The following is a 19,191-nucleotide window of genomic DNA, read 5'->3' as shown; positions in this document are numbered from 1 at the left end:
TTAATTTTTGTATATGGTGAGAGGTAGGAGCCCACATTAGTTCTTTTGCAGGTGAATTTCCAGTTGTCTCAGCACCATTTGTTGAAGGGACTTTTCTTTCCCCATTGTACAGACTTGACACCATGTCAGATAAAACTCATCTGGCCATAGATGTGTGGATTTATCTCTGGACTCTCAATTCTATTCCATTGGTCAATTTTTCTATCCTTACACCAGTGTCACACTGTAGCTTTGTGGTACATTTTTTTTTTTTAATCTTCATTTTATTGAGATATATTCACATACCACGCAGTCATACAAAACAAATCGTACTTTCGATTGTTTACAGTACCATTACATAGTGGTACATTCATCACCCAAATCAATCCCTGACACCTTCATTAGCACACACACAAAAATAACAAGAATAATAATTAGAGTGAAAAATGTGGTACATTTTTAAATGAGACAGTGTAAGTCCTCCAACTTGGTTGTTCTTTTTCAAGGTTGTTTTGGCAATTCAGGGCCCCTTGCAAATTCCATATGAATTTGCAATTCCATATAAATTCCATTTTCCATTTCTGCAAAAAAAAGCTGCAGGAATTTTTTTTTTTGACTTTTTTTTTTTAATTAAATTCAGTTTTATTGAAATACATTCACACACCATACAATCATCCATGATATACAATCCACTGTCCACAGTATGATAACATAGTTATGCGTTCATCACCACGATCTATCTCTGAACATTTTCCTTACATCAGAAAGAACCAGAACAAGAATAAAAAATAAAAGTGAATAAAGAACACCCAAATCATCCCCCCATCCCACCCCATTTGTCCTTTAGTTTTTATCCCCATTCCTCCACTCATCCATACACTAGCTAAAGGGGGTGTGATCCACAAGGTCTTCACAATCACACTGTCACCCCTTGTAATCTACATTATTATATAATTGTCTTCAGGAGTCCAGACTACTGGGTTGGAGTTTGGTAGCTTCAGGTATTTACTTCTAGCTATTCCAATACATTAAAGCCTAAGAGGTGTTATCTATATAGTGCATAAGAATGTCCACCAGAGTGACCTCTCGACTCCATTTGGAATCTCTCAGCCACTGAAACTATTTCGTCTCATTTTGCATCCCCCTTTTGGTCAAGAAGATACTCTCAGTCCCACGATGCCGGGTCCACATTCATCCCCGGGAGTCATACTCTGCGTTGCCAGGGAGATTTACACCCCTGGGGGTCGGGTCCCACGTAGTGGGGAGGAAGCTGCAGGAATTTTGATAGGACTTGCATTGAATTTGTTAATCACTTTAGGCAGTATTGACATTTTAACAATCTGAAGTCTTCCAACCCATTAACAGGGGATGTTTTCCCATTTATTTGGATTTTCCTTAATTTCTTTCATCAATATTTTATAGTTCTTAGTGTACAAGTCTTTCATCCCCTTGGTTAAATTTATTCCTAGTTATTTTATTCTTTTAGGTGTTATTGTAAATGGAATTGTTTTCTTAATATCCTTTTCAGATTGTTCATTTCTGGTGTACAGAAACCCAACTGACTTCTGCTTGTTTATCTTGTGTCTTGCAACTTGGCTGAGTTCATTTAATAGTTCTAGTAGCTTTCTTGTGGATTCTTTGGAATTTTCTATATATAGACTCATGTCATCTGCAAATAGGGATAAATTGACATCTTCCTTTCCAATTTGGATGCCTTTATATCCTTCTTTTGCCTGATTGTGCTGGGTGGAACTTCCAGTACAATGTTGAGTAGTAACAGTGGTGACAGTGGGCATCCTTGTCTTGTTCCTGATCTTAAGGGGAATATTTTCAATCCTTCACCACTGAGTATGAAATTTGCTGTGGGTTTTTCATAAATGGCTTTTATCATGTTGAAAAAGTTTCCTTCTCTTCCTAATTTTCTGAGTGTTTTTATCATGAAAGGATGTTGGATTATACCACATACCTTTTCTGCGTCAGTTAAGATGGTCATGTGGATTTTTTTTCTTCATTCTGTTAATGTAGTGTATCACATTGTTTTACTTATGTTGAACCATCCTTGCATTCCTGGAAGAAATCCCATATGATCATGGTGTGTAATCCTTTAATTATACTGTTGGATTCTGTTTTCCCAGATTTTGTTCAGTATTTTTGCATCTATATTCATAAGGGATACTAGTCTGTTAATTTTCTTCTCTTGCACTGTCTTTATCTGGCTTTGGTATCAGGTTATGCTGGTCTCATGGAATAGTTAGGAAATAATCCCTCCTTTTTTATTTTTCTTTTTTTGGAAGACTTTGAGGAGGATTAGTGTTAACTCTTTTTGAAACGTTCACTAGAATTCAGCAGTGAAACCATCCAGTCCTGGACTTTTCTTTGTTGGGAGGTTTTTAATTTCTTATTCAATCTCTTGTTATAAATCTGTTGAGATTTTCTATTTCTTCTTACATTAGATTAGGTAATTTGTATGATTCAAGGAATCTGTCCATTTCATCCAAGTTTTCTGATTTGTTGGCATTTTATTGTTCATAGTATCCTCTTATAATCCTTTTGATTTCTGTACAGTTGGTGGTAATGTCCACCCTTTCATTCCAGGTTTTAGTTATTTGTGTCCCCTCTCTTTGTCAGTCTGGCTAAACGTTTGTTGATTTTATTTATCTTTTTAAAAAAACAACTTTCGGTTTTGTTTATTCTACTGTTTTGTTTTTTTTTTTGTTTTTTTTTTAAATTCTCCATTTCATTTATCTCTGCTCTAATCTTGACTATTTTCTTCTCTCTACTAACTTTGGGTTTAGTTTGTTCTTTTTTTTTCTAGTTTTTTTAGGTGTAAAGTTAGATTATTGATTTATGATCTTTCTCCTTTTTTTAATGCAGTCATTTAGAGTTACACATTTTCTTCTGAGCACTGCCTACTCTGTGGCCCTTAAGTTTTATGTTGTGTTTTCATTTTCATTCATCTCAAGATATTTCCTAATTTCTTCTGTAATTTCTTCTTTCACCCATTTGTTGTTTAATAATGTGTTGTTTAATTTCCACATATTTGTAAATGTTCCAGTTTTCCTTCTGTTATTTCTAGCTTTTTTCCTTTGTGGTCCAATAAGATACTTTATCTGATTTCAGTATTTTTTAATTTATTAAGATTTTATTTATAGCCTAACATATGTTCTGTACTGAAAAATGTTCCCTGTGCACTTGAGAATGTGTATTCTGCTCTTGCTGTGTGGAGTGTTCTGTATATATGCATTAGGTCTACTTGGTTAGTAGTGTTATAAAAGCCCCCTATTTCCTTACTGATCTTCTCTTTAGATGTTCTATTGAAAGTTGTATACTGAAGTCTCCAACTGTTACTGTAGAACTATCTATTTCTCTCTTCAATTCTGTTTATTTTTGTTTCATATATTTTGGGACTCTGTTGTAAGGCACACATATGTTTGTAAGTGTGATAGCTTCTTGCTAGACTGAACCTTTTATCAATATATAATATCCTTTGTCTCAATCTTTTTTTATTTAAGTTCTATTTTGTCTTAGAATAATATAGCCTCTTTGGTCCTCTTTTGTTTATTTTTTCCATGGAATATCTTTTTCCACCCCTTTACTTTTGATCTTTTTGTGTCTTTGTACCTAAAGTGTGTCTCTTGTAGATGGCATGTAGATGGATCGTGCTTTTTTTAAAAACCAGTCTGCCAATATCTGTCTTTTAATGGGGGAGTTTAATCCATTGGCATTTAAGGGTTTAATTCTGCCATTCAGCCATTTTTCTGTATGTCTTGTGTGTTTTTTATTCCTCAATTACTGCCTCTTTGTTTGTGTTTAGTTGCCTATTTTTTAGTTTACAATTTTTATTCCTTTCTTCTTTCCCTTTATATGTTTTTAGTTATTTTCTTAATGGTTCCCATGTAATTATAATTAATATCTTAAACTAATAACAACCTAGTTTGGTACCAACCTAGTTTTAGTAGTATATAGTCTCTACTCCTATATATTTCTGTCCTTCATTCTTTATATTGTTATTGTCTCAGATTGCATCTTTATCCATTGTATGCCAGTTAACATAAATTTTAAATGCTGTTTTACACATTTGCCTGTTAATGCATGTAGTAGGGGAAGGGCAGTTACACAACAGAAGTAAAGTACAGTAATAAGTGATTTTATCTCTACCTATGTAGTTACCTTTACCAGTCATCTTTATTTCTTCTTATGGCTTTGAGTTATTGCCTAGTATCCTTTTATTTCAGCCTGAAGAACTAATTTTAGTATTTCCTGTGGGGCAGGTATTCTGGTAATGAACTCTTTCAGCTTTGGTTAATTTGTAAATATTTTAATGTCACCTTCATTTCTGAAAGGTAATTTTGCTGGATTTAGAATTCTTGGTTGACAGTTTTTTCTTGAATGCCTTTAAACACTTTATCCCACTGTCTTCTTGCCTCCATGGTTTCTTATAAGAAATCTGTTAATATTATTGGAGAATCCCTTGTATGTGACAAGTTGCTTCTCTCTTGCTGCTTCTAAAATCCTGTCTTTGAATTTTGAAATTTTCTCTCTAAGGTATTTTGGTGTAGATCCTTTAGAGTCTATCCTGCTTGGAGTTGAACTTCCTGGATGTGTATATTCATGTCTTTCATCAGATTTTGGATGTTTTCAGCAGTTATTCTTCAAATACTTTTTTTGCCCCCTTCTTTCTCTCTCTTGTCCTTCTGGACCTCCAGTGTTGCTTGTGTTAGTATGCTTGATGGTGTCTGTAGGTCTCAGGCTCTGTCCATTTTCTTATTCATTTTTTTTCTTTCTCTTCTTCACACTAGATAATTTCATTTTTTTTTTTCAAGTTTGCTGAACCTTTCTTTTTCAACAAGTTTTCTGTTCAAGTCTGCTTTTGACTTCGTCTAATGAGTTTTTCATTTCATTTACTGTACTGTGCACCTCCAAAATTTCTGTTTGTTTCTTTTTTATAATTTATATCTCTGTTTCAGACAATGTTTTACTAACTTTTTTTTGTTCTTTGTATATGAATTCCTTTAGCTTATTGAACATATTTAAGGCAGTTGATTTAAAGTCTTTGACTAAAAATTCCAATGTGTGAGATTCCTCAGGGATGGTTTCTGGTAAATTGTTTTTTTCCCATGAATGATCCAACTTCCTTGTTTTGTGTATGTGTGTCTTGTCATTTTTTTTTTGTTGTTGTTGAAAACTGAATGTTTTCAATATTGTGTTGGTATAACTCTGGTAATCTGGTTCTCCCACTCCTATGGGATTGCTAAGTTTTTGTGTTTTTTTTTTGTTCTTGATGCCTGGAACTGTCAATTTGTGACTTTTCTAAACTATTTTTGCTCCTAAACAGTGAATGGAAAGAGAAAAGAAAAAAAAAAAAAAAGTTTACTGGCTCTTTAAGACTCCTCCACTTCTTTTCTGTGAGGGGTTTGGTACAGTGACTAGCCTCAGAATCGCTCCCACCCTCACCATCTGAAGTAGTTGACCAAAAGCAGTGATCGGTGATCAAAGCACAAGTTCCTGGGTTTGGAGGACTACATCCTTACAGCCCACCCTGGCACCAGCAAGCTGACCAGGACCCTAGGCTATATTCCCCACTGCTGCCTGCCACTTGGTTGGTGGGTGGGGAATAGTATTTGCTGCCAGGAGGGTAAAATTCCCTGATATTTACCAGTTTACTGCAATTTGCCAACCTCTTCTTCCAGTTCTTCCCTGGGTGCTCCAGAATTTCAAAATTGTTGATTCAGATGGTCCCAACCAGTTCAATAGCTGTTTTGGTGGAGGGACTGACTCCTGGAGCTTCCTACTCTGTCGTCTTCACACAATCTTCCAAACTCTTTATGTTTAATGTTTTAAGGAAGTACCAGCCTGTTTTCCAAAGCAGCTGCACCAGTAGTGGATGACAGTTTCAATTTCCCCAAATCCTCACCAGCACTTATTATTGTCGATCTTTGTCGTTGTAGCCATTCTCATGGGTATAACTTGGTATCCTATTATGGTTTTGATTTGTATTACCCTAAAGACTAATGATATTGAGCATTTTTTCATGTCTTTATTGGCCATTTGCATATCTTCTTTGGAGAAATATCTATTTAGATCTTTTGATCCTTTTAAAATTGGGTTGTCTAAAATGTTGACTTGTCAGAATTCTTTGTATATTCTGTATACAAATCCCTTATCAGAAATATGATTTGCAAATATCTTTTCCCATTCTGTGGGTTATATTTCTACTTTCTTGGTGGTGTCCTTGAGGCTCAAAAGTTTCTAATTTTCATGAAGTCCAATTTATTTTTACTCTTGTTGCTTGCACTTTTGGTGGTGTATCTAACACTGCTTGATTTTTAATGGATGATAGGATTTCTTAGACTGGATGTTTCATAAGGGACTAATTATTTGATTCTAATTTGCATAAAATTGTTTCTTTGAAACACCCATGCCGAAGCTTTTGTTCTGGGAACTGTTTGGAATTAGAGTTCAAGCCATTTGCAAATTTCATCAGCTACTTGTAGCTGTTATAAACACGTTATTGTTCCAATGCTGCTTTTTCTCCTCCACCAATGTGTTTAGTGGTGTTCAGACTTCTGCAAGTAATTGACAAGGTGCACAAGTGTCCTAGTATCACAGCTTCAGGTGCCCTCTGTCCTTGTCATCTAATTGCCAATGGTTGCACTAATGCCGCCCTGCAGTTTCACATCGCCATCTGCTGGCAAAGAGGAGCAAGTGCAAGGCCCAGAGCCTTCAGACTTTCCATTCTCTCCCTTCTTTCTCTTATCCAGGGTAGATTGCCAAGTACCATCAGCTAATTATTATCATTCTGGACTACTTTTAGTAAGGTCATTCCACCTTTGGAGATAGTATTTAAATATTAAACCACTTGCTAAAACCACCCGTTTTCCACAAAGTAAAGAAGCTAAGGTGGTTCTTGGTCCGTGGGCAACTCTCCGTACCTGAAAAATGATTTGATTGCATCAAAGAACATGGATTTTTCTAGAAGACATAATATATCCAGACTGGCACAGTAGGTGAGGACAGGAAAATGGAGACAGATCTTGTATCATAATCATATTGATTATCTTTCTATTTGCTGAGCCCCTGGTACAGCAGAGTTCCCTTACATGTGTTATTTTACCTGCTTCGCCCAGCTCTCTCAGGCATATACATCATCCTTACTTCACTGATGAGAGATTAAGGCCCTGGTTAGCCAAATGACAGACTGCATTTATTTTCTGGAGCAGGATTGGCAGCAACTTTTTTTTTTTAATGAATGATAAAACAGCCAGGGTATGAAGTCATGAGTGCCTAGTGCAGTGTCTTATACTTGGGGGGTATTTTAATAAGGTTTTATTGAATGAATGAAAAAAATCAATTACTTCGGTGTCCTGACTCCTGACCCAGTTTCCTTTTCATCACACTCAGTCAGCTATTTCTCCTGGCCTCAAATGCCTCAGAAGTTTTAAGAAATATTTGTAATGTTGTTTGGTTAGAAAAACACGTGTTTACAAGTTTTCTTTCTGTCTTTAATGAAAAAAGTGAAAGTGTGGTTATTAAAAAAAATGTGCAGAAAAATTTTTACACAAATGGTCATAACAGCATTATTCATAATAGACCCAAAGTGGAAACAATCCAAATGTCCATTAACTGATGAATGAGTGGATAAATAAAATGTGGTATATCCATAAAAAGAATATTTACTGTTTGGCAATAAAAAGGAATGAAGTAATGATCCATGCTACAAGATGGATAAACCTCCATTATGCTGACTGAAAGAAGCCAGTCACAAAGGGCCACATATTGCATGATTCCATTTTTATGAAATGTTGACGATAGGCGATATATAGAGACAGAAAGTTGATTAGTGGTTGCCTAGGGCTTGGGGACTGGGAAGAAATGGGGAGTGATTACTAATGGGCACAAGGTTTCTCTTAGGCAAGATGAAAATTTCTAAAATTAGATTATGGTGATGATTGCACAACTCCGAATATACTAGAAACCATTAAGTTGTACACTGTAAATGGGTATGAATTTATGGTATATGACTTATATTTCAATAAAGGTGTTTACAAGATGTACACAATAAAGCTTCATAGAGAATTAGGTGTATGTCAGGGTGGGGATTGGAATTGGGATGAGGAGGTGGTGGCACTCAGTGCAGAGAACTTGGATCTCAGCCACACAGACCTGGGCTTAACCCCCAGCTCTACTCCTTACCAGTAGCATAATTTTACACTAATACTAATTGCTCTGAATCTTAGTTTCTTTGTTTTGTAAAATAGCCATGACCTATCCTCCTTACAGGTTTTTTAGTTTTTGGTTTTTTCTTTTAAGGATTAAACAGACAAATGTCTATAAAGTTTCTTGTATACACTGTGTTCAACAAATATTGTTTCTGTCTCCTCCCCACCCTGAGATGATTTTGTGACCTTCTGGCTAGCCCTTTTGCCTTTAGAAGCTTCCAGTGTCAGGGTGGCTGAATGGATCCAAAATGTAAATGGGGGTTTGGAACATGCTAAAATCCTTGTCAGTTTTGGGTGTCTGTGGTATTCTTATTCAGATGTCCTCTTTAAGTTGGGTGCTTGGCTTGGGCCTGTTCTGTTCCCTGTTGCCAGATCCTGCACATGGTGATTTGTGAGTTTGTGGGACACACCCTCCTGATGTGCACCTAGGTGAGGAGCCTTCCTCCTGGCTGGTACTCGTCCCCAGCCCTTCCTTCACCACCTCATTCCATAAGGGTTGATGTATAAGGTAGTCTCATGGGGTATGGCAACACCACCAGCACCAGTACCCTCTGAAGCAGCTCTCCCCTGGATAAGGACCCTTCAAGCCACTCAGCAGAAACAATGTGTTGGATAAAGGCAAATAAGTATATGTTAGTGAGGCTGGGAGAAAACATAACGGGCATCTAGAAAATCCCTGCCATCCCCAAACCAGCAAGTTGCATGCCTCAGGACCCAGATGGAATTGACCTCATCACTGACCTCCCTGTCCCCATCCGTGGGCATTCAGGTGACCTGAGAGCTCCGAGTGTAGAGAGCTGCAGGCGAGGGCTTCTCCTCAGAGCACCTGCATTTAGGAGAGGTGTCACCCAGCAGGCAGGGCTCACAGAAAGGAAACGGATTCCCCAAGGTGGAATTGTCAGCTTGGGGGTGGGGGCTAGGGAGGGCTGACCCTATGATTCTTACAAAAATGAAATAAAAAGGAGAAAGATTTAGTGGGTTTTTACACTGGGAGGAAGTAAATTCCACTTTTACACTGGGAAGAAGTAAATTCAAACCCTCTTTTGTTGAATAACCTGTCTAGTGTCCAGATACACTAAGTCAAAGGCCGTTATTTGGGGTCCAGTGCTAGTCACTGTAATGGGACTACAGGAGAAGGAAGAGTGGGAACAGGGGCTTCAATTCTGACCCGGGATGTTGCGAAACGGGGTTAGTTTTCCTCTCTGGCCCTTGGTGGAATGAGTGTTTTGTGATGATATTGACAACAGGGTCTTAAAAGACTTAGTGGAACACCACCAGCCGCACTATAATGTAGGCAATATTTTCCATTTACACACCAGGAAAGCCACAAGAGATGGCATGACTTGCCCAGGACTGACGAGCTAGCAAGTGGGGAAGTGGGATTCAGTCCCACCCAGGTCTGCTTCCTGAGCCCCTGTGTTTTCTCGCCTGCCCAATGGCCTCTCAAACCATGTGCATGATGTTAGGCATGAGGTGACCTAAAATTAGGGTCATCTGTACCCTTTCTTGGGCTCTCTCATGCCTCCTGTCTATAACCTACACACGTCAAAGTTGAATGCTGCTCTTAAGTGGCCAGAGTATGGAGCAGTTTTTCTTCCCTGGAAGGCTTTGCTGTTTCTTGTGTTTTGGACTAGAGTGCTAAGTGAGAAGTCCTACTGATGACCCAGACACCTGGAGATGGATGGATGAAACAAGACTGGGTCAGGGCTGGGCTGGAGCGAGTTCAGCCTGCCACGGTGGGAGATTATGCTTAGGCAGATGCGAAGAGACAGTTTATTGCAGTGGTCAGCAAACTTTTTTGTAAAGGGCCAGATGGTAAATATTTTTGGTTTTGAAGGCCACACAGTCTGCGTCACAGCTTGTCAACTTTGCTGATATAGAGTAAAAGCATCTAGAGACAAGTAAATCAATGAACATGACTGCATTTTACTAAGTCTTTATTTACAAAGATGGGCCTGGAGGCTGGATTCAGCTAGGGGACCGTACTTTGCCGACTCCTGGTTAGTGGACCAGTCTAATTGCCCAAACTCCTTTCCTAGTGTTGTCCCTTAGAAAGGCTGGAATCCTCTCCCAAGTGCTTCCCAGGAAGGTCACTAAAACCAATGAAAGGCCACCTTCAGAGCACCTTTAGAGAGAGACCTTGACCAAGTGAAAGCAACAAAATTGTGGATTTTTAACCTCACAGCAGATGCTGAGAAATGAAGATCCTGCTCTCTCCCCACTGTCTCTCAATGGAGGGCTGGGTGTTTTAATTAGCTAATGTTGGCAAATTGCTTTGAAGAAAATTGTAAAATGTTTCGTGCTACAAGTGCCAAGAATTCTAATTAGCATTTCTTCAAGATACCACCTGGAAGTGTGATATTTGTTATCTGAGGTCCAAGCCTGCAAGAATACCCTGCAGATTAAAACCGGTTTTTCAGCAAACATAACTGAATAAATGGATCTCTGCATCGACGACGTCACATTTTCTTCCTTCTGCCTAATCTGATTCCTAGCAGCTGGGATATTAAACCCTACAGATAGATGTTTTTCATGAGAGCCTGTTAGCAACAGGGGCATTAAACAAATTAACCCGTCCATTTGTGCGGCCAACATTGCCTTTTGGATTTTTAGCCCGTGCACAGGAGGCACTGCTCTGCTGGGTCAAGGTTGCCGAGAGGAGGGAGCTGGCAGCCACTCAATCACACAGGAGGGCCGGCTCTCAGGTAACCCAGTCAGGGAGAGGCGCGGGCATGCTCTGTCGCTCTTAACAGCTGGATAATGAATTTGCTCTCCAACATCCTTGTTTCCTGGTGTGGCAGCGGCGGTGGCAGCGGCATCTGATCTGTGTCACTGACAGAGGCAAGTGAGATGTAGTTAATATGGACCTTCGCCACCAAGAGGTATCAATTTGGAATCTCCAGGCTCTGGCGAAGTCCCTGCGAAGTTGGCGGACCACGCCATGCATGAGAGGAGGCAGCAGGGGCCAGGGGTGGTGTTAGACACTACGGAGGATTCCTTGTCGTAGAGTCCATCCTATGAATTGCAGGATGTTTAGCAGCTTCCTGGCCTCCACCCACTAGTTGCCAGTGGCATCCTCCCACAATCGTGACCACCAAAAATAGCTCCAGACTGTGCCAGTGTTCCCTGGGAGCAGCATGGCCCTGGTTGCGAGTCACCAGATTAGGGCTAGGGCTAGGGACATACTTGCAGCAAGGGCCTAATAAAAAGTCAGCTCTAAATGACACCATTTTTTAAAATTTTATAAAGTAACATAATTATGGCATAAAATTTCCCATTCTAACCATTTTTAAATGTACAATTCAGTGGCATTAGTTGCATTCACAATGTTGTGCAACTATCACCACCATCTATTACTGAAACTTTTCTGTCACCTCAAACAGAAACTCAGCATCCATTAAGCAACAACTCCTCACTCCCCCCCACCAACCCCACCCCCCCACCCGGCGACCCCTGATAACCTCTCCTTCGCTTTCTATCTTTATGAATTTGCTTGTTTTAGACATTTCATAAATAAGCATCATTCTTGACTCTTCTCTCTGTCTCATACCCTCACCTAGTCCACCCGTGCATCCCAGTGCTTCTATTTTGACAGCAGTTCCCGAATCAGATGGTTTCTTATCACCCCGCTGCCCCTGCTCTCGTTCAAGCCCCTATGGCTCTTGTCTGGATGATGGCAGCAGCTTCCCACCTCATTCACCCTAGCACCCCCTGCCCCTTTCCTCCCCTCAGGCTGTTCTCCACACAACAGCCAGATGAACCCTTGGAAAGTCTAAGTGAGAGCAGGTCACTGTTCTCCCCCAGGCTCGATCCCCTTGCACGGAACTCCCCAGTTCTACCCCATGGTGGGTTCTCGCTGACCCGCAGTGTGGGTGCCCGCCTGCCTCTCCTCCCAGGCCTCCAGCCCATCCCCTCTGCCTGCGACCCTCTGCCCCCTGGATATCCCTTCAGCTCACTCCTTCACTCCTCCTGGTCCCTGCTCAAGTGGCCCTCATTGGCGGCCTCCCCAGCACCTGCCTTGACGAGCTCACCTCAGTCATTCTCTAGGTCAGGGGTTCTCAGCCTCAGCACTAGTGACATCAGGGACCAGATAGTTCTCCGTGGTGGGGGCCGTCCTGTGCACTGTAGGATGGTGAGCAGCATCCCTGGCCTCCACCCACTAGAGGTAGCAGCACCCCTAGTTATGACAACCAAAAATGTCTCCAGAAATTGCAAATGTTTCCTGGGGAACAAAATCATCCCCAACTGAGAACCTCTAGTCTCCTCTCCCTGTTTTATTTTTCTTTGTGGCACCATCAGATAGTATATCCTATTCTACTTGTTTGTTTGTTTGTCTTCCTCACTAGAGTGCAAGCTTTATGAAAGCAGGGACATAGATTTGTTCCACTGTAGGGCATAGAATAGGGCTTGTGCATAGTAGGTGCTCAGTAAATGTGTTGGATATCTGGACTTTGCACTTCCAAACAACCACAGGGGCGAGGGGTTCATGGATGTGGGGCAGGACTGGGCTGCCGAGTGTGTTTCTATTGACTATAGACACCTAAATTCCGTGACTTTGACTCCTGAGAGTTCTGAAAAATACAGAGAAACATTAAGAAAACAGGACAGGGGCTCTAGGAGATGCTTGTTAAAAGGGCCCCTTCCTCTGGAATGCCTAGTTAGCAGGTGTGGGGAAGAGCCCAGGACACTGTTTGAAACAAGCATCCCCCAATAATTCTGCAGACCACACTGAGAAACACTAGATGCTGTTGAGATTTAACTTCACTCCACTTGTGTGTGATCACTTGCAAATGGAAGGGATTAGGTGGTCAGGAGATTTAGAGAACATTTTCACTTTTGTTTGTGAATACATTGATGATATCCTTTCTGGCTAGAGAATCTTACCAAGTACTTGGTTTATGAGGGTAATTGCGTTAACAAACTGGATGGCTTAAAACAAACAAATTTATTCTCTCACTGCTTTGGAAGCTAGAAGTCCAAAATCAAGGTATCATCAGGGCCATGCTCTTTCTAAAGGTTCCCAGGGAGAATCTTTCCTTGCCTCTTCCAGCTCCTCATCGTGATGGCTTCCTGGGCTTTCCTTGGCTTCTGTCGCTCCAATCTCTGCCCCTTTCATCCCATGGCTGCCTACTATGTGGGTGTTCTGTGTCTCTGCATGTCCTCTCCTCTAAGACGGACACTAGTCATTGGAGTTAGGGCCCATCCTAATCCAGCACGACTTCATCTTAACTGATTATGTCTGCAAAGGCCCTATTTCCAAGTAAGGTCACATTCACAGGTTCCAGGGAACATGAACTTTTGGGAGACACTATCCAACCCAGTACAGTAATTTTCCTCTTTTTCTTCATTCCCCTCTCCCGGCATCACCAGGACATGCTATGCTTGTGAAGGGACAGATATCCAAACCAACAGCTGTGGCATAGTGTAGGGAGTCCTGTTCACACAGGCATTCACCAGTATTTTATCTTTACCATGCAAAGCCATTCCTTACTCTTTGGAATGCTACTGTTTCAGCTTCTGGTGTTAGCACACCATTTCTCCACCATCTATCCACGAGCGGGTGTCGAAATGTTAGTGTAGCAGTTGGGCAAGACCTGACTTCAAACTGCAGTTCTTCCACTAGCTCTGTGACTTTGGGCAAATTACTTAACTCTCTAAGACTCAGTTTGCTGATCTGTACAATGGAGATAAGACCTAGCTCTCCATGCCAGTCATGAGAATTAAATTTAAATGAGCAGTGTTCACTCAGCCTGGCAAATGGTAAACATTCACTGCAGAGTCGCTATTATTATTTCCTCCTTTTTGGGGCTCTCGTTTAACCTACTCAGCCCTCCCTTTTTCCTCTACTGTTTTGTTCCTGCTGCCTCTCTTCTGTGCCATCCCTCCCCGCGGGCAGCTCCCCCTCCTGACTATCATTCCTGGCTCCCTCCCTTCCCAGCATGCTCATTTCATCACTGTGATTACACCGTATTAGCCGCAGTGATTGTTCTAGGCCTTGGCACCTCATTATTGAAATAAAGTTAACATTAATGGGAGTCCTGCAGCTAATCCCTCTGCCCACCTCTCCTGAAAATGCATTCCGGTGATTAGCAAGAGAGAGACACATGCATATATTCATTTTAGAACTGTTCCCCTCCACCCCCCTCCCTTCCCTCCTATCCACAGTCACTGGAGAGTGTCAGTCAGGGGGCCTTTTAGCTGCCAACAGACCGGGGAAGTGGCAGGGCAACATTTTGAACTAGGGCAGGTCAGATCCTTGGGAGTAGTTAACTCAACCCCCCCACCCCCACCCCCCAAAAGAAACAGCCTTTTCTTTTCGGCATTTGCGTTAAAAAAAAAAACAAACCCGCAAACAAAACAAATAGGCCTGGGAATCGCTGGGACCTTGGTGAAATTGCATTAACCTTTCTGGGCTCAGTTTCCTCCTCATGCACCAGCAGGATTTGTCAGATAAGGAACATAGAAGAAGCCAGCAGTGTGCCAGAATGGTCAGATGGTTCCCTTCCCTTCCCTGGCCCGGGAACCAGATGTGTCCACAGAGTTCCTCTGGCACTTCCCACCCCCACAGCCCTGGAATGCACTGTCTCCCACTCGGGAGCCGGGGCACCCCCCAGCACAGAGCACCAAGAAGAATAATTGCTCAGCGGTATATTATAATTTATAAGAACTTGAGTGAAACTATACTGGCCCCCAGAGAATCTGCAAAGCAGCCCACTCCAAAATCTGCAGACAAATAAATGATCTCCTCCCCATTTGATTCAGGAGCTGGACTCCCAGATCCACGCAGGTTGACTGGAGCTCTTACTTTGTGCCTTTTCTCTGTCCTAATTAAAACCGGGGTCAGGAATACCGGGGTGCAGATACCACACACTGCAGCAGCCAAGAAATGGGAGCAGAACAGTAGAGGGAGGCGTGGGACTGTAATGGGATTCACCGGCTCTGTTACTAACCCTCTGTGTCAAGGAGACATTTTCAAAAAGGTTTGACACAGCAACCTCGTAGATCCCTTCGCCTAAACACAAGGTGGAGGCCCCTGGAGTGCTTTAAGCAGGCTTCTGTTAACAGAGCAGTCCGTGTGCATAGCGTAATCACACCACTCCATCCCCGTTAAGCAGCTGTTCCCACAGAAAGGGACAATAGTCCAACCCCACCCCTTTTATAGCTGATTTCAGTCTTGTCTTTGTCGGTGCCAATTCTTTGATCAGTTTTCACTTAGGATCTGCAGGGCATGTTACAAAGTGCTTTGGGCTGTCTGCCAACAGGCACCTCACTAGAACATGACAACAGCCAGAAGTGTCAGTGTTGGGAAAAAGAGCTCACAGAATGCCTTTTCAAAAAATAATTATATTTGAATTTTAAAAGCAGTCCTCATATACGTAAGTGGATTCATTTATATGGAAAACTATGCTGGTTCCTCTACCCTTTTTAATATTTGATGTTGCAGCAGCTTCTTTCACAGTTGGGATAAACGGTCTTTGGATTCTTGGGGACTTTTTGGACTCCTGGGTTAAGGAAAAACAACCAAAGGGCTAGATGCTATTCTCTCTTTTCCATTCTCTGCCTGTCCTTCTGGCAAACAGAAGGACTATACTGTACTATAACCAGACGCTTGTTGCAAAAGAGAGGGTGGGGTAAGGGTAGGGGAAAGGGGAATTGGAAAATAAATTTTGGGTGTTTGTGGTAATAATATCTATCATTCATTGAAGTTTAGAGGTGGCTGGTTTACATACTTACCTACATCTCATTTAGTTCTCACCGGTACCATTTTGTGTTTAAGAAAAGGAGGCTTAGAGAGATAAAAAATCTTGCTCAAGGTAACTGCTATTAATTGGTGGGGCTGAGGTTTGGTTTTAGGGCTACTTGACTCTAAAACTGTAGTTCTTGAATGTTGGCATGTTCCAGGATTGTTCAGGGGAATCTGTTAAAAATGAAGATTCCTGGGCCTTGTCTTGAGCCACTCTGACTCAGAGTGGGACCTGGGAATTAGTATTTTAGCAAGCACCTACTCCGATGTTGGTTATCAGAGAAACAGAGCCTGCTAAATGTGCTGCAAAGTCTCAGGTCTTGACTACTATCCCAGTTGACCTTGTTCCAAATCATTTTAAGAAAAAAGTTTTCCAGTAAAGAGAGAATTGGAAGTGACTTACAAATGAAATCTATAAGGAATTATGCATAGGTGTGTGTGTAAGGATCCTGCAATTTGGGTTGCACATTCAACGCTGAACTTCTTAGCAGCCAAAGCAAGGAGTGAAGTAGGATCAGTCACGAGATATACCCAGTTCATAATATGAAACATATTGCCAGAAGCATAGCTATCCATGCACTTGGTCTGTGAGCATTGAGAGGCACCAGTGCTATAACAGAAAATAGTCACAAAGACCCCTTAGTCACAAAGGACTATCACAGGGCTAATCCTTCACGGCAAGCCCAGGTATGATGCCAAAGAACAGTTCAGTAAAAACAGACGTGGAGAAAACCGAGCTGAACATTTTCAAGCCGACTTTCTTCAGGGTTGTTATACCATTCTTCATGGTCTGAAATAGATCCCCTGGTTCTTTGTTAGCCTGCTGGCCTGCTTTGACCACTCCATTCTCTCTAGTCCTTCTCCCGAGTGAGTCTCCTCCCCACCTCCCACCCCCAAGCCCTGGAGAGAAGCGCTCAGCAGGGGCCTCAGCTTTAATGACCAGGATGCACATCTTTAAAGTTTGCAAAGCCCTAGGCCTCCTAGTGCTGGCCAGTGTGGCCCTTCTTCCTTTGGCATGCAAGAAAAGCTGCTGTCTGGTTGAGTGAGTTCTGCTATAAATCAAAGTGTCACCACTTAGCCAGTAGAAGTGATTTAATTAATCCGCTGTGCTGTCCCCTGAGCATCACTCCACCTGACTGCTAATCAACTTCCATCAGCAGGAGGAAAATACAGACCCCCTTTTTCTGAACCATGTTGCATGAGATGAAGGAGGCAAGGGAGAGGGGAAAAAGTTAATTGCAGCAGGGGAGCTCAGACTGTCACAAGAAGAAAGTCTCTTGTCTGGCGTCTGCAAGGTGCCTCCATATACAGTCGTCCCCGTCACGGGTGAGCTGCAGGAGAGTACCACTTTTTAGTGATATTAATACAGACATTATCTATTGTCCATAACTATTTATCAGAAATAATATCTTGCCTGGAAACCTATGACAGCTGGCATATTGCAAAAAGGTACTGTTCTTTTATCATGCACCCAGTGTTTAGAGCATTAGCACACACACACACACACACAGCCTTCATTAGTAATCAGATAAGACTGGGAGTTTATGTCTCTCTCTCTCTGGCACAGAAACATTTTTGACAGATGACCACCCCAATTTCTATTACATTCATGCAAAATAAATGCAAGCCATGTCCCCTGCAGTGTAATTAGGCAGGTCTAGTCAATGCTGTAGTGTTTTGAAGGTGAAACAAGCTATTGGTAACAAGAATTCTAAGTCCAGGATACTCAAAAGCTTCTTTGAGAGCCTTAAATCTCTTTGAATCTCTTCACAAATGGTCAAGAGTATGACTCCATTTTACAGATAGGGGAAACCAAGGCAAACCAGAACAGAGAAATTTCCAGGGAGTTGCAGAGCTGGAATGGGCATTCTGAAACTGGGACCCAACCCTTATTGGAGGGGGGTACCCAGGGTTCTGTTATAAAGCATAGGCTTATCTGGAATTGGATTATTTTCTGATTTACTGAGCGCTTACTGTAAAAAAGAAACTTACAGAAAATCTGTTTGGTGGGAGAAAGACCAGAAAATGTTTTATCTGATCCAAAAACCGTCTTGTATCAATTATACATAAACTTTGTTTTTTCCCCATGAGGGGAAACCCCCCAAGCAAGCATGGAGTTCCAGTCCTTGCTTATATGGGTGAGTCATACTGTCTTAGAAGATGGAGTAGGGGGTGGGGGCTAGTGTTTGCCTGTCCAGGAACATTGTGTTTCAGCACAAACAGGCTTGGGAACAGAGCCTCTGGTGCACTAAAGTTGATGGACATGCCTTTTAAAGGAAAGAACCTTGGACTCTAATTCCACCAACATCGTGTGTGTGCAGCTAGGCACTTCTACACATGGCCTCTTCTGTGTATTTTGAACTCTGAGCAGGGCCACCCCGAGAATTCTGAACAGGAGTCAGATGTGAGTGTTAGAGCACTCCTCTATATTTATAAAGTTGAAATCTGGTGAAAGTGGATATCTAGGGCAGCCTTGAAGGACAAGAGTTGTCATAAGAGAGTGTACACCCTCTAAACACTCTAGAAAGTGTGGCAGGGGCTATTGCTGGAAGCGGCTCATGAGTGTGCATTGAACACTAGGGGGCAGTACTACCACCTTCTCTGTCTAAAGATGTGGCTTCTCTAGGAACATCTCCTGGGCAGAGGAGAATGAGGGTACATGCATCTCCCAAACCAAACCCATTATAGGCACCCAGAGGGAGAGTGCACCCTCTTGTCGACAGCGAAGTCTTACCCTGGGCTGTAGCTGGCTTCTTCCCCTTGCTTTTCCAGGGGGCAGTGACAAAAGAGCTGGGATTGGAGCCACTTAGAGCTGGGATGGACTGGTCTACTAACCGACTGTGTGGCCTGTGTGTGTCCTTCTTTGGACTCGGTTTACTTATCTGCAAAATGAGAATACCCATCTCCCAGAATGGGTGTAGGATTAAATGAGATGGTCTAAATGAAAGCCCCAAGCACAGAACTAGGCAAAGAAGAGCTGCTAAATAAATTCATGTTCCTTCTTCTCTTCTCCCTTTACCTCCCCTTTCCTTTCTTCCTTCGTTCCTATTTATTTTTTTCACTTCTTTCCCCAGCCCTATAGTCTATGCTATCAAGTGCTTAATTAGAGGAACCCAGATCCGAGTTATACAAGACCCAAATCCTGCCATGCCTAAACTCCCCCCAAGGCTGGGAGGATGTGCGCTCTCCTCAGGCCCCCAGCCCACTGCGCTGGGACCCTTCTCCCCACTGGGCCAGGATGTTCCCAGA

This window comes from Choloepus didactylus, chromosome 23, assembly GCF_015220235.1.
Source record: "Choloepus didactylus isolate mChoDid1 chromosome 23, mChoDid1.pri, whole genome shotgun sequence".
Classification (NCBI taxonomy): Eukaryota; Metazoa; Chordata; class Mammalia; order Pilosa; family Megalonychidae; genus Choloepus; species Choloepus didactylus.
Note: the sequence above shows the minus strand (reverse complement) of the source record.